The sequence below is a fragment of the Babylonia areolata genome, chromosome 26 (genome assembly GCF_041734735.1).
Source record: "Babylonia areolata isolate BAREFJ2019XMU chromosome 26, ASM4173473v1, whole genome shotgun sequence".
In the NCBI taxonomy this organism is placed as follows: Eukaryota; Metazoa; Mollusca; class Gastropoda; order Neogastropoda; family Buccinidae; genus Babylonia; species Babylonia areolata.
The window spans coordinates 19,295,934-19,308,433 of record NC_134901.1 but is presented as its reverse complement, the minus strand read 5'-3'; positions in this window follow the sequence as shown (position 1 = coordinate 19,308,433).

Sequence of the window (12,500 nt, the reverse complement as noted above, 5' to 3'; positions counted from 1 at the left end):
TTCTCTGAGGGAAGTGAAATAGAGGTTCGGCCGGCCCAATGATTGCATTTTCCCTGCTGAGGCAAAATCTCACACAGGTAAAAATGCTGGACCTACACCGGTTCATTCTCAAGTGTTTCCAGTCAGAATACGGATACGGCCTCACGCGAGACACGTGGAAATTCAGTGCGGGTGCTGGTTTCTCCAGCAGGTCATGGTAATGTCAGCTCGTGTCCGTTCTCGCTTCAAACAATTTCTCGTGCCTCGCTTGTTGTTACAGAGGGGGAAAGGGGTCCTTCGGACAATGTTATTCGGAAGGAATGGACTCCTGTAAATAGTGTTTGTCCTTTTTCTATTCATGGGAAACAATTTCCCAGAGACGATTTATTTTCCCTTTGCATTCTCTTTTTTTTTTCTTTTTTTATCATGGAATGTCAACGGTTTACGTTCAAAGTTTATATTTCCCAACTTTCTAGCGTATATTTCTACTTTTGATTCCATTTGTCTCGTTGAAACGTTTGAAGAAAATTGTGAAGCTGATCTTTTCAATGGCTTTAAGTGTAAACCTGCCGTCAAATTCACAAGACAAGGGAGAAAATCGGGTGGTGTAATTTGTTTATTTTAAAAAGTGTTTGATCCTTATGTACGCAAACTGGAAATTAGATATGAAAACATTTGTGCGTTTCTAATTGACAAACGTTTATTTGGTTACCCTAAAGATATTCTCTATGTATGTGTTTCATGTGCGCACCAGAAGGCTCTCCTTTTTATGTACACTTTGACTATAATCAAGGGATTGACATACTTGAAGACTGTTTGACTGACTTGATATTCATGTATGAAGATGTTTATATAATTATATGTGGCGACTTAAACAGTCGAATTTCTAATCTTTCTCCATCACAGCTGGTAAACGGTAACACTGACTTTCAGTTCAAGAGCTGTTCTATAACTGTTTGTCGCTCTTCCCAAGATACACATACCAACGCTTATGGAAAATCTCTGTTAAACATGTGCACTGCCCAAAATTTGATTATTTTGAATGGAGTCTGTAATGGAGACCGGGAAGGTCGCTACACATTCTCATGTGAAACTGGTTGCAGTGTTAACGATTACTTCATTTTATCAAACGATCTTTATGAACTTGCTTGCGATTTATGTAAATTAAATGTCGTTGACAGATTTGAATCTGATCATTTTCCTGTTGAATTTCGCATTGCATTTTTAGCTTATAATTCATTTAGAATGAGAGATGATAATGATAAGCAAGTGATAGAAAAATTTGTGTGGAGTGAGGAACATAGTCAAACTTATTACAGGAGAATCAATGAACTAGAAATGCATGATAAATTACAGACAGCTCTTGATCTGATTGATGTTAACATTAATGAAGCCTTGGATTTATTCAATGATTGCATTCGAGAGTGTGCAGTATGCATGAAGAAAAGATTTAGGGTGGATAAAAATAAACATCATAAGAACTGGTTTGATGAAGAATGCGAGAAGACTAGAAGAAATGTTCGTAGGTTACTGAGAAAATGCCGTAGAACACACACACACACACACACACACACACACACACACACACACACACACGCACACACATATATATATATATATATATATATATATATATATATATATATATATATTAAATGGGTGCAATACTCAAACTTAAAAAAAAAATGTTCGCAACCTTGGTGTTTACGTAGACCAGACTCTATCTTTTGAACGGCAGATTTCCTCGGTCTGTCAGATATGTTGCCTTGAGTTACGTAGAATAGGCTCTGTTCGGCACTTTCGGTCTCAGGATGCAACAAAAACCCCGTGTGTTCCCTGGTCCTATCTAGGCTTGACTACTGTAATTCTTTGCTCGCTGGATGCCTCAACTACTTGTTATCCGGACTTCAGGGAATCCCCAAACCATGCCGCACGGCTCATCGTCCGCTCTCCCAAAACTGCTCATATTACTCCTCTCCTTCACTCCCTCCACTGGTTACCTACTGAGAAAAGAATAGATTACAAACTCTCTCTCCTGTGCTTCAAATTTATGTTTGGGCATGTCTCCTTACTTTTCTGAGCTTCTGCATTACTACTCTCCATCACGCCAGCTCCAGTCATCAGGTGATGACCATCTCTTAAAAATTCCCTCCTTCAGAACCAGATCAAAATGATGGAAAACGCACTTTCTCTTTCCAGGCTTCTTCCGCGTGGAACTCACTCCCGTTTCCTGTCCGTCATGCTGTTTCTTGCCCTTCTTCCAAAACCTCTTTGAAAAAAAACTCATTTATTTCCAGCCATTCAAATCAGTAAATAACTCCTTGTCTTCACTTTTATGTTTTGATCAATTTATTATTATCTTTTTTTTACTTCTATTGTTTTTATTATTTTCAAACGTACACATGTTCATACGCCTTGAACGATCGGTATGCGCGAGCGCGTGTGTGTCTACATTTTGTGTGGAGAGGGTGTGGGTTTGTGGGAATGGAGATGGAATGGGATGATCTGTGCGTGCGGGTGTGTATTTGTGTGTTTTTAGTATGCACGCGTCATTGCATTTCTTATTGTAAACGCCCAGGGCTTTGTATCATTAGACTGGGCGTACCAAATGTCCTTTTATGATATATATATATATATATATATATATATATATATATATATATATATATATATATATCGTTGCTCACGATTGTTTGTAATGGACCCCGCGTCCAAAGGGCTTCATTGCTAAATGGACATTAAAATCAGTATCATTATCATCGTCTGTCTTATCTGTCTGTATGTCTGTCTGTCTGTCTATCTGTCTCTTTGTCCCATTCTCTGTCTGTCTGTGTATCTTTTATGTCTCTGTCTGTCTGCCTTTTTTTTTTCGATTGTTCACAATCTACCGTGATGTGATGTTTACACTACATAATGTTCACACACCCCTTTATGATGGGCCTATGTTTAGACATGAATGCACCACCTCCGTCTGTCTCTCTGTCTTCCTCCCTCTCTCTCTCTCCCTCCCTTCCTTTCTCTCTCTCTTTCTGCATCCCCACAATCCACCACCTCCCACCCAGGAACAGTCTCCTGCCCCCATCCAACCCCCCCCACCCCCCTCTCTCTCTCTCTCGGTTTCTGTTTCCCCTATCCCGATAACGTTGCGGTGTGAATAAACAATTACAGCGTGTCAAAGCTGAAATACCGTGTCAAATGCGGTAATGGCCTTTTCAGAATGAAACATAATACACACACACACACACACACACACACACACACACACACACACTCTCCTGCCTCCCCCCCTCGCCCCCCCCCCCCCCCACACACACCCCCACCTCGCCCCCTCCGCGTTGTGTTTTATATCATACAGCGTTGTGTGCTTTATATCATACTGCGTTGTGCGTTTTACATCATACAGACTTGAAATTACCTTTAGACGGGTGCCGTGGCCGAGTGGATGATGCGATGAATTATCGCCCGAGTTTCCTCAGGTCGGTCCCCAGTTTCGGCGCACCGCATCTGCTGTGTTAAGGGCGGATATATATATTTAAAATATATATATATATATATATATATATATATATATATATATATATATATATATATTTTTTTTTTTTCTTTTTCTTTTTCTTTTTTTTTGTCAGTCTCCCAGGTCAGCATGTGCGTAGACCTGCTGGTGTCTGTACACGTATGCAGAAGATCAAATACGCACGTCGACGATCCATGTAGTCCATAATCAATATCAACGTTCAGTGGATTATGGAAACAAGAACATGCATGCATATCCGCGAAAACGGAGTATGGCTGCCTATGAGACGTGGGTAAAAACGGTCATACGCATGAACGCCCACATGAGTGTGGGAGGAGGTGGGGGTTGTTGGGGGGGTGGGAAGAGAGAGAGGGTGCGGGGACACACACATAAGACACACACCACACCACACCACACCACACCACACCATACAACAGTTTCCCCGAGCCGAGATGACGGACGTCTGTCTATACTGTAGCGCAGCGTCTCCACTGGTGTGTGGCCTGACGGCGACTCTTAAAACGGGATAGCTCCCTGTGCTTTGTGCACTGCTAGTAGACAGGAGAGCCTGGGGACAGCTGTAGTTAGGGTAGGGGAGGGGAGGGGAGGGGAGGGGAGGGTCGCTGGGCGGAGCGTGGTGTGGTGGGGGGTGGGGGGGGGGTGGGGGGTGGGTGGGGGTGGGGGAGAGAGGGATGAAGGAGAGCTGGGAAGGCATCTGGGAAGAAAAGGAGCATGGACGGTTATATTATGACACACCCACATCCCCTTCTCCCGTACCCTCTCCCCCTCTCGCCACCCCCCAACCCCACCCCCGAAAAAAACAGACAAAACGAACAAAAAAAAAAAAAAAAAAGAAAGGAAAATGATGGCAATGATTATTTCCGCAAATAAATGGAATTTGAATCCCCACCTCCACCCACCCCTCATTTTAATATATCATTTTATCATTATTTACTTTCATTAATGTTGTCTCTCTCTCTCTCTAAACGCACACATAAACGAAAGCGCACGTGCACCCACTCACACACACACACACACACAGATAGACACGCGCAGGGACAAACGCACGTACACACTGACACACACAACCTCACTCTTTCATTTTATCGATATCTGTCGCTGTGTGCGTGCGTGCGCACGCTCTCTCTCTCTCTCTCTCTCTCTGTGTGTGTGTGTGTGTGTGTGTGTGTGTGTGTGTGTTCCCTCCACTGCTCCACATCGAAAATACTTTATCTTATGTTGATTGAATGTAACCCTTTCCAAATGCGCGCAGGAAATGTTTCTTGAAGTTGTTGTTGTTGCAATTGTTGATGTTGTTGCTTTCTTGCATACCCGCCCCCCCCCCCGCCCCATTCCCCTCCCTGCCCCACCCACCCACCCACCCCTTCGGCCTGTTTCTCTGCTCACCTTGCACGATGCAACACGATGCGACACATTGCAACACAAACTGACCACTAATAAATATAATACATAAACAACAACATCTTAAGATATTTACTGGCAACTCCAATCATCCCCCCCCCGCTCCCTCCCACCCCGCTCCCCACCCCCACCCCGTGCCCCACCTCCCCCAACCATCACCTTACTACCCCAATCTGCACATTGTGGGATCTTCTCCCATTGACTAGAAGAGTCAGGTGTTCTCACAGCAGCAGCAGCAACAACAACAGCAGAAGCAGTACACACCTAGTTCTGATCCTGTCTCCAAGCAGGTCCCTCTTTTTGCTGCATCTGCAGAATCTGAGTGATGTTATTTACACACGAAGTTTCTTATTATTTCTTTATGACGGCAATGGTTCGCTGGAATCAATGGAATTCTGATAACTGTCCCAGTCTGTGTTTTGGGTTGTTTCATTTTGTCTCTCGGAGTTTTTTTTTCTGCTGTGAGAGGGCTTTCAGATACAAAAAAAAAAAAAAAACCCACAAAAAACGTGGATGTTAGTCTTGTGAATTTTAGCCCTCTCACACCTCTTATCCTGGAACCTGTTGTATGCCTGGAACTCATTTTGTTGTTGTTGATTGTACCACAAACGCACCCACACACACGCGCGCGCGCGCGCACGTGCACACACACACACACACACACACGCACACACACACGCACACACACACACACGCACACACACACACACACACACACACACACACACACACACGCACACACACACACACACACACACAAACCCATGCGTGTGCATGACGAGCGAACTCTTCTCCGACCGATGGTGAGTGCATGCATGCATGTTCATGCGTGCGAGAAATCACTCCCAATGACAATCCCTTAGCCCCTATCCACCCCTTCGCTCCGTCCTCCCCAAAAGATTGACATTAAGCCTGGACAATTTTCATTCAGTTGGGCAACAAAGACCACTCTGACTGACAGCTAAAACCGGTGTAGCAGTGTAAAACTATCCCCCCCCCCCCCGCCCCCTACCTGCTGGATGGTACCCCGGGGTTCATTCTGGGCTAGCCTCGTATGACCCCATTCCCCTCCCCAAAACCGCTAGGGCGTCTATTGTGGCTAGTCAAGATCAACCCCACCCACCCCCCTCACCCCCCTCACCCCCTCCCCTAATTTGGAAAATACTCCCTTTGGGTTTCTTCTTCTTCTTCTTCTTCGTTCGTGGGCTGCATCTCCCACGTTCACTCCTAAGTACACGAGTGGGCTTTTCTGTGCATGGCCGTTTTTACCCCGCCACGCAGGCAGCCATACTCCGTTTTCGGGGGTGTGCATGCTGGGTATGTTCTTGTTTCCATAACCCACCGAACGCTGACGTGGATTACAGGATCTTTATTAAACATGCGTATTTGATCTTCTGTTGCCGTGTACACGCGAAGGGGGTTCAGACACTAGCAGATCTGCACTTTTAAGCTGACCTGGGAGATCGGGGGGAAAAAGATCTCCACCCTTCACCCACCAGGCGCCGTTACCGAGATTCGAACCCCGTATGGGTTTAATCAAGGATCTCTCCACTCCCCTGCCCCCTTTCTCTACAGTACAACTTTACAGAAGCAAAGATGCGAGAGAATTTCCTCTTCGACAACTTGCGTTGATTCTGACTGGGCCAAACTGACCTCCTTATGTCATGTCAAGCAGGCGATAGCCTTGGAATGATCCCCATAGCTATTACGAGAGGGGCGCTGGTGGGTGGGGAGGAGGGTGGTGGGGGTGTGGGGGGGTGGATGGGAGGAGGGGGTGGGGGCCATGGGGTGGAGGAAGCATCCACCTAGGGGTGTGGGGGATGGGGAAGTCAGTTCTGATTAGTTTGGAGTTTGTTAACCCCCCCCCCCCCACACACACACACACCCCGGGAATCATTCCAGGTTAGTCTACATACACCTCGGTGGTTAACTAATTATTTCTACATAGACCTCGGTGGGTAGTTAATCTACGTTAGCCAGATGAATCCCAGGACTATTTTTTCTTCTTCATGAAATAGAATAGAAATTTAAAAAGAGAGAGGCAATGCCTTCATGTCTCACTTGTGATACACATTTTATCCAGTAAAAAAAAATCATTAAAATATGTTCTGCATCTGATGTCATAAAGTTCGGAGAAAGCAAGGGAGACATAATAGTGGATTCGAACCAAGTATCTTCGGGTTGAGAGTAAGTAGACGTACTGACAGCCCTAAAGCGTGCCTACCAATGCAGTTGGGGAAAAAAGGAAGTTTTTTTAGGGTGCTAAATCGATATCGGTATTCGAGGTGATAACGCCGTTTAAATCATGTTATTTTGGTATGTTTCGACCATTTAAGAAATTCTCTTCAGTCCACGGTGAAGGAGACGTTGCCATCGCCTCAGGCACACCGCAAACTGTAGCCGTTTTCTCCAGATCTGAAGAGATCCGTGTTCCATAGGCTTACAGAAACTACAACCCGGTCAGTTCAATTTCTCTTTTATATTCATTCTATTTAATTCGATATCCACTTTAAAACATCCATTCTGAATAAATACGTTGATGGTGTGTAATTAGCGTCACTGTGTGTGTTCTGTCCAGAATTTGTATTTCCTTTTTTTTTTTAAATGCGACCATGAAAACGAAGTCATAACGTCTTCAAACCCAAACATCACAGTTGTGATTTTTTGGATGCAGATCGGCAACGAAATAAACCGTTCATGATCCGGAAATACAGCTTAATCCGGCAGACTTACAATTTCATCATCCATTACAGGTATGACTGTGAATATTATTCCCCACTATGTTTAATCATAATTTGTTATTGGCAGACAAAGTATTTCCAGGGAAAATGACAATGTTAACGTTAACCACGGACACACAGACACAGACACAGAAACAGATACAGACACACATACACAGACATGCACACAGTGACAGAGAGAGAGAGAGAGAAGACAAGACGAGACAAGACAAAATTCTTTATTTTGAGGAAGATAGATACGCACTGGTGTGCTGTTTTAAAGAAATCCGGTCCCCGCCCTGAATAGGGTCTACACTACACAATACTAAAGAAGAATGAAAGCATGGTATTAACAGGAATATATAAGAGAGGAAAACAAAAACAATGAAATAAAGAAATAACACACACACACACACACACACACACGCACGCACACGCACATGCATATAGAGAGACAGACAGACAGACAGACAGACAGAGACAGAGAGACACAGAGAACCAAACACAAGGTTATTACACATAATCATTGTTTCCACAAGTGAGTCAAAAACAAAGGGGGGCCGGGGGGATGGGTGGAGGGGGGGTACTATCACGCTTGCTACACCGGCAACAAGACTAGATAAAAACAACAACAACAACAACAAAACCCCTGTAGAAAAACAAACAAGCGGGTATTACGGTCAGCTGATAGACGCTTCAGGCTCCATTGTCCCCGTTTTCCATTTCTCTGTGTAATGGCTCTGGTTTTATTTCACCCCTACTCTTCTTCTGGGTTTTTTTTTTTTGTTTGTTTTTCTTCTTCTGGGCGATGGACATATGGCTATCAGAATGATGTTTTATCCTCCACCTTCCCTCTCCCCTCTTTGTCTCCTGTTTCAGGTTCGTTTTGTTTCTTTGCCTGGGGGGTGGGTGTTGGTGTGTGTGTGTGTGTGGGGGGGGGGGGGGGGGGGGGCGGAGGGGGGGGGGGTACTATCACGCTTGCTACACCGGCAACAAGACTAGATAAAAACAACAACAACAACAACAAAACCCCTGTAGAAAAACAAACAAGCGGGTATTACGGTCAGCTGATAGACGCTTCAGGTTCCATTGTCCCCGTTTTCCATTTCTCTGTGTAATGGCTCTGGTTTTATTTCACCCCAACTCTTCTTCTGGGTTTTTTTTTCTTCTTCTGGACAATGGACATATGGCTATCAGAATGATGTTTTATCCTCCACCTTTCCTCTCCCCTCTTTGTCTCCTGTTTCAGGTTCGTTTTGTTTCTTTGCCTGGGGGGGTGTGTGTGGGGGGGGTGGGGGGTGGGGTTGGGGGTGGGGGTGGAGGGAGGGTTTGGGGGGGGGGGGCGAGGGGGGAGGGGTGTCTCTTGACGCAATAATCGTTTCACTGAGTGAGTCACTTAAGTGAGTTTCCTTTAAAAAGCCCAGCCCAGAGGAGCTAACAAATCTGTAAAATAAAAATCAATATCGACCCCGTAAGAGCTTGAGAAAAACCAGAAACAAACAAACAAACAAACAATCAATCCAAAACAACAAGAAAAAAGAAGAAGAGAAAACCAGGCATTATTACAGTCACATCCATGGACAGAAGCCTATATACATATATATATATATATATATATATATATATATATATATATATATATATATATATATATATATATAATTACTCTCAAGTTGATCATTCCGTCTTTTTTTATGTCTTTTTTTTCGACAGAAGATTATTAAAGCAAATCTGAACATGACCATTGTTATATACGTAAGACAGAAAACTAAATGCAATAACAAGCACACAGAAACAAAACAACAATAAAAACACCTCACAAAATCTATGTGTAAAAAAAAAAATTACAACAAACGAATATAACGTAGTGAAAACCCCAATCATCAAGTCCAGAAAAAAAATGCACACACACACACACACACACACACACACACACACATATATATATATATATATATATATATATATATTCAAGGCTTTCTTCACTCAGAAAAAACGTGAATAGGCCAGCAAGGCAGACAATAAGAAAAGAGGAAGCCACAGAAAGAAATGGAAGAAGAAACAAACAAACAAACAAGCAAACAAACCGTTAGAAAAGAGGAAGTTTCTAGCACAGAGGGGAGGGTAGAGTAGCATTAAAACCAAAATGAAAAATAAAGATGTAGTTGATGACTTTTCTTCCAATATTTCATTAGCCACTGAAAAAGATTTTGAATGATTATTCATTGCTTCGAATGTTTTCGGAAATTTTAAACTCCAGTCCAGTTGGTATCCTCCTTTGATGTGTTATAATTAATGTTATTTATATTTACATTGTTGTAGGTTAATACTTGTTGTTATGCATATACATATTCTCCTTCCCATGACACCTCATTCAGAACACACCACAATCTCTTTAGACCTTTTCTTATAATATACTTTTCCTCTGATACATAACATGAATACTTTTTTTTTTTTACACTAATATTCACATGCATTCCTTTTCCTCTATCCACTTCTTCACTCCTTTCCGTCTAAAAACACTTATAGTGAAGAGACGTTAAACTGAAGATATATATATATATATATATATATATATATATATATATATATATATATATATATATAAAGCTGTCCATGACACTGTGTTTGGGTTGGGGCTGAATGATGTTGCTGCAACCCTCCACATATTATCCGTTTAGTTTCAGTTTTCCCCCATGGAGGCGTCATCGCGTTCAGACAAACGCATGGGGCCCATACACTACTCCACGCATCTAGTAGAATAGAATAGAATAGATTAGAATAGAATATGTCTTTATTACCAAGTGTACCAGGGTCACAAGGAATATTGGGGAGGGGGGAGGGAGCGGCGGGTGGAGGGGAGTTGTGGGGTGGGGCGCGGGGTGGGGGTGGATGGGTGGGGAGGGGGGGGGGTTGTACATAACAAAATACGAACATAAATCGAAAATCATACACATACAGTAGAAATTAGGATACATACAAGTGCATATCAATATAAAAATTTGTGCATACTCACACACACACACACACACACAGACGTTTGAACAGAAGCTGCATATTACATACGGATGGGACTGATAACTAGATCTTCAGGTAGATGGTTGTTGCTGGTTGCTGGGCAATTGCCTGCCTGCTAGCAACATAAACCAAACGCGCCGGACTGGGGTATCTTCTACATGATTTTCGCCAGAGAACAAATACCTACGTTGCCACAAGCTTTTTTTTTCTTTTTCTTTTTTCCCAGTGCCTAAGTAGTGTGTGCTGCACAAGAGACCTCGGTTTAACTCACTCAGTACGGCCAGTCCTCTCTTCTCCTCTACACAGACCCCTCGGATGTCCAGTGGGTGTCTGAATGACCCAACCTTTAGCTTCCGTCGTCAGAATTGTGGTATTCTTTGTCAACATTCACCTCTTCAGTGTTAAGAGCCTTCCGCTTGTAATATTTTGATGGTGGTAATTGGGGAGAAACGCTGTTAACGTCGTCTCTTTCGCCGTTCGTATGGAGAGAGTTAATCGTTTCATACGAATGACTTGACGCTCTCAGTTTGATGTTCCAGTCAAACTTGGGGGAGAAAGAGCGAGACCAGGAATCGAACCAAGACCCTCATGAACATAGTGTTTGCAGATAAATGTCTTAAAAGAACTCTGCCACCTCCCAACTTCCAGCTGAACCACTCATGACATACACAGTAAACGAGTGAGTGAGAAAGAGGGGGGGAGAGAGAGAGGGAGAGAGAAGGAGAAAGAGGGAAAGAGAGAGGAGAGAGAGAGGGGAGAGAGAGAGGGGGGGTGGAGATAGAGGGGGAGAGGTAGAGAGAGGGGGGTGAGAGAGAGAGAGGGAGAGAAAGAGAGAGAGAGAAAGAGGGGAGAGGGAGAGAGAGAGAGGGAAGAGGTAGAGAAAGAGAGAGAGAGGGGGAGAGAGAGAAAGAGAGAGATGGGGGAGAGACAGAGAGGGAAGAGAGAGAGAGGGGGAAGAGAGAGAGAGAGAGAGAGAGAGAGAGAGAGAGAGGAGAGGAGCTGAGGAAAAGGGAGGGATGGGTTGATAAAAAATTGAGATGGAGAGGAAGTGAACCACACACACACACACACACACACACACACACACACACATATATATATATATATATATATATATATATATATATATATATATATATATATATATATGTGTGTGTGTGTGTGTGTGTGTGTGTGTGTGTGTGTGTATGTATGTATTTATAACGTCAGGACTACGAATTTAGTCTCCGCCCATTTTTCCAGTTGTCTATTCTATTGTTATCTGTCTTCGTCTACATGGAGTACACAAAGGAAAAAGGAAAAATGAGAAAATGCGATCTAAAATACGAATGTGTATGAAGAAAGCACACACACACACACACACACACACACACACACACACACACACACACACACATACACACACACACACACACAGATATATCTATATGTCTGTATTCATATATATATATATATATATATATATATATATATATATATATATATATATATATAGAGAGAGAGAGAGAGAGAGAGAGAGAGAGAGATTGACAGATATATAGATAGATATCCGAATACAATCAAACGCACTCACACACAAACACACACGCTGTAACAATAACAAAATAAACCCACCTCCGTAAACATCCTCTTGGTCATGAACACAAAAAACAACAACACCAACAATTCCCCCCCCCCCCACCCCCCCCCCACTTATCGTTCTTCCCCGGAATAATCTTGGCCAGTGACAGAAAAGCCAACAGAAATGTAATGTCAAGAAAAGAAACGACGAAACACAACCAGACAGTATTGCAACGGACAGTAAACCATTTGATGAATCTGTTGCCAAGAAGAAAACGATGAGAGAA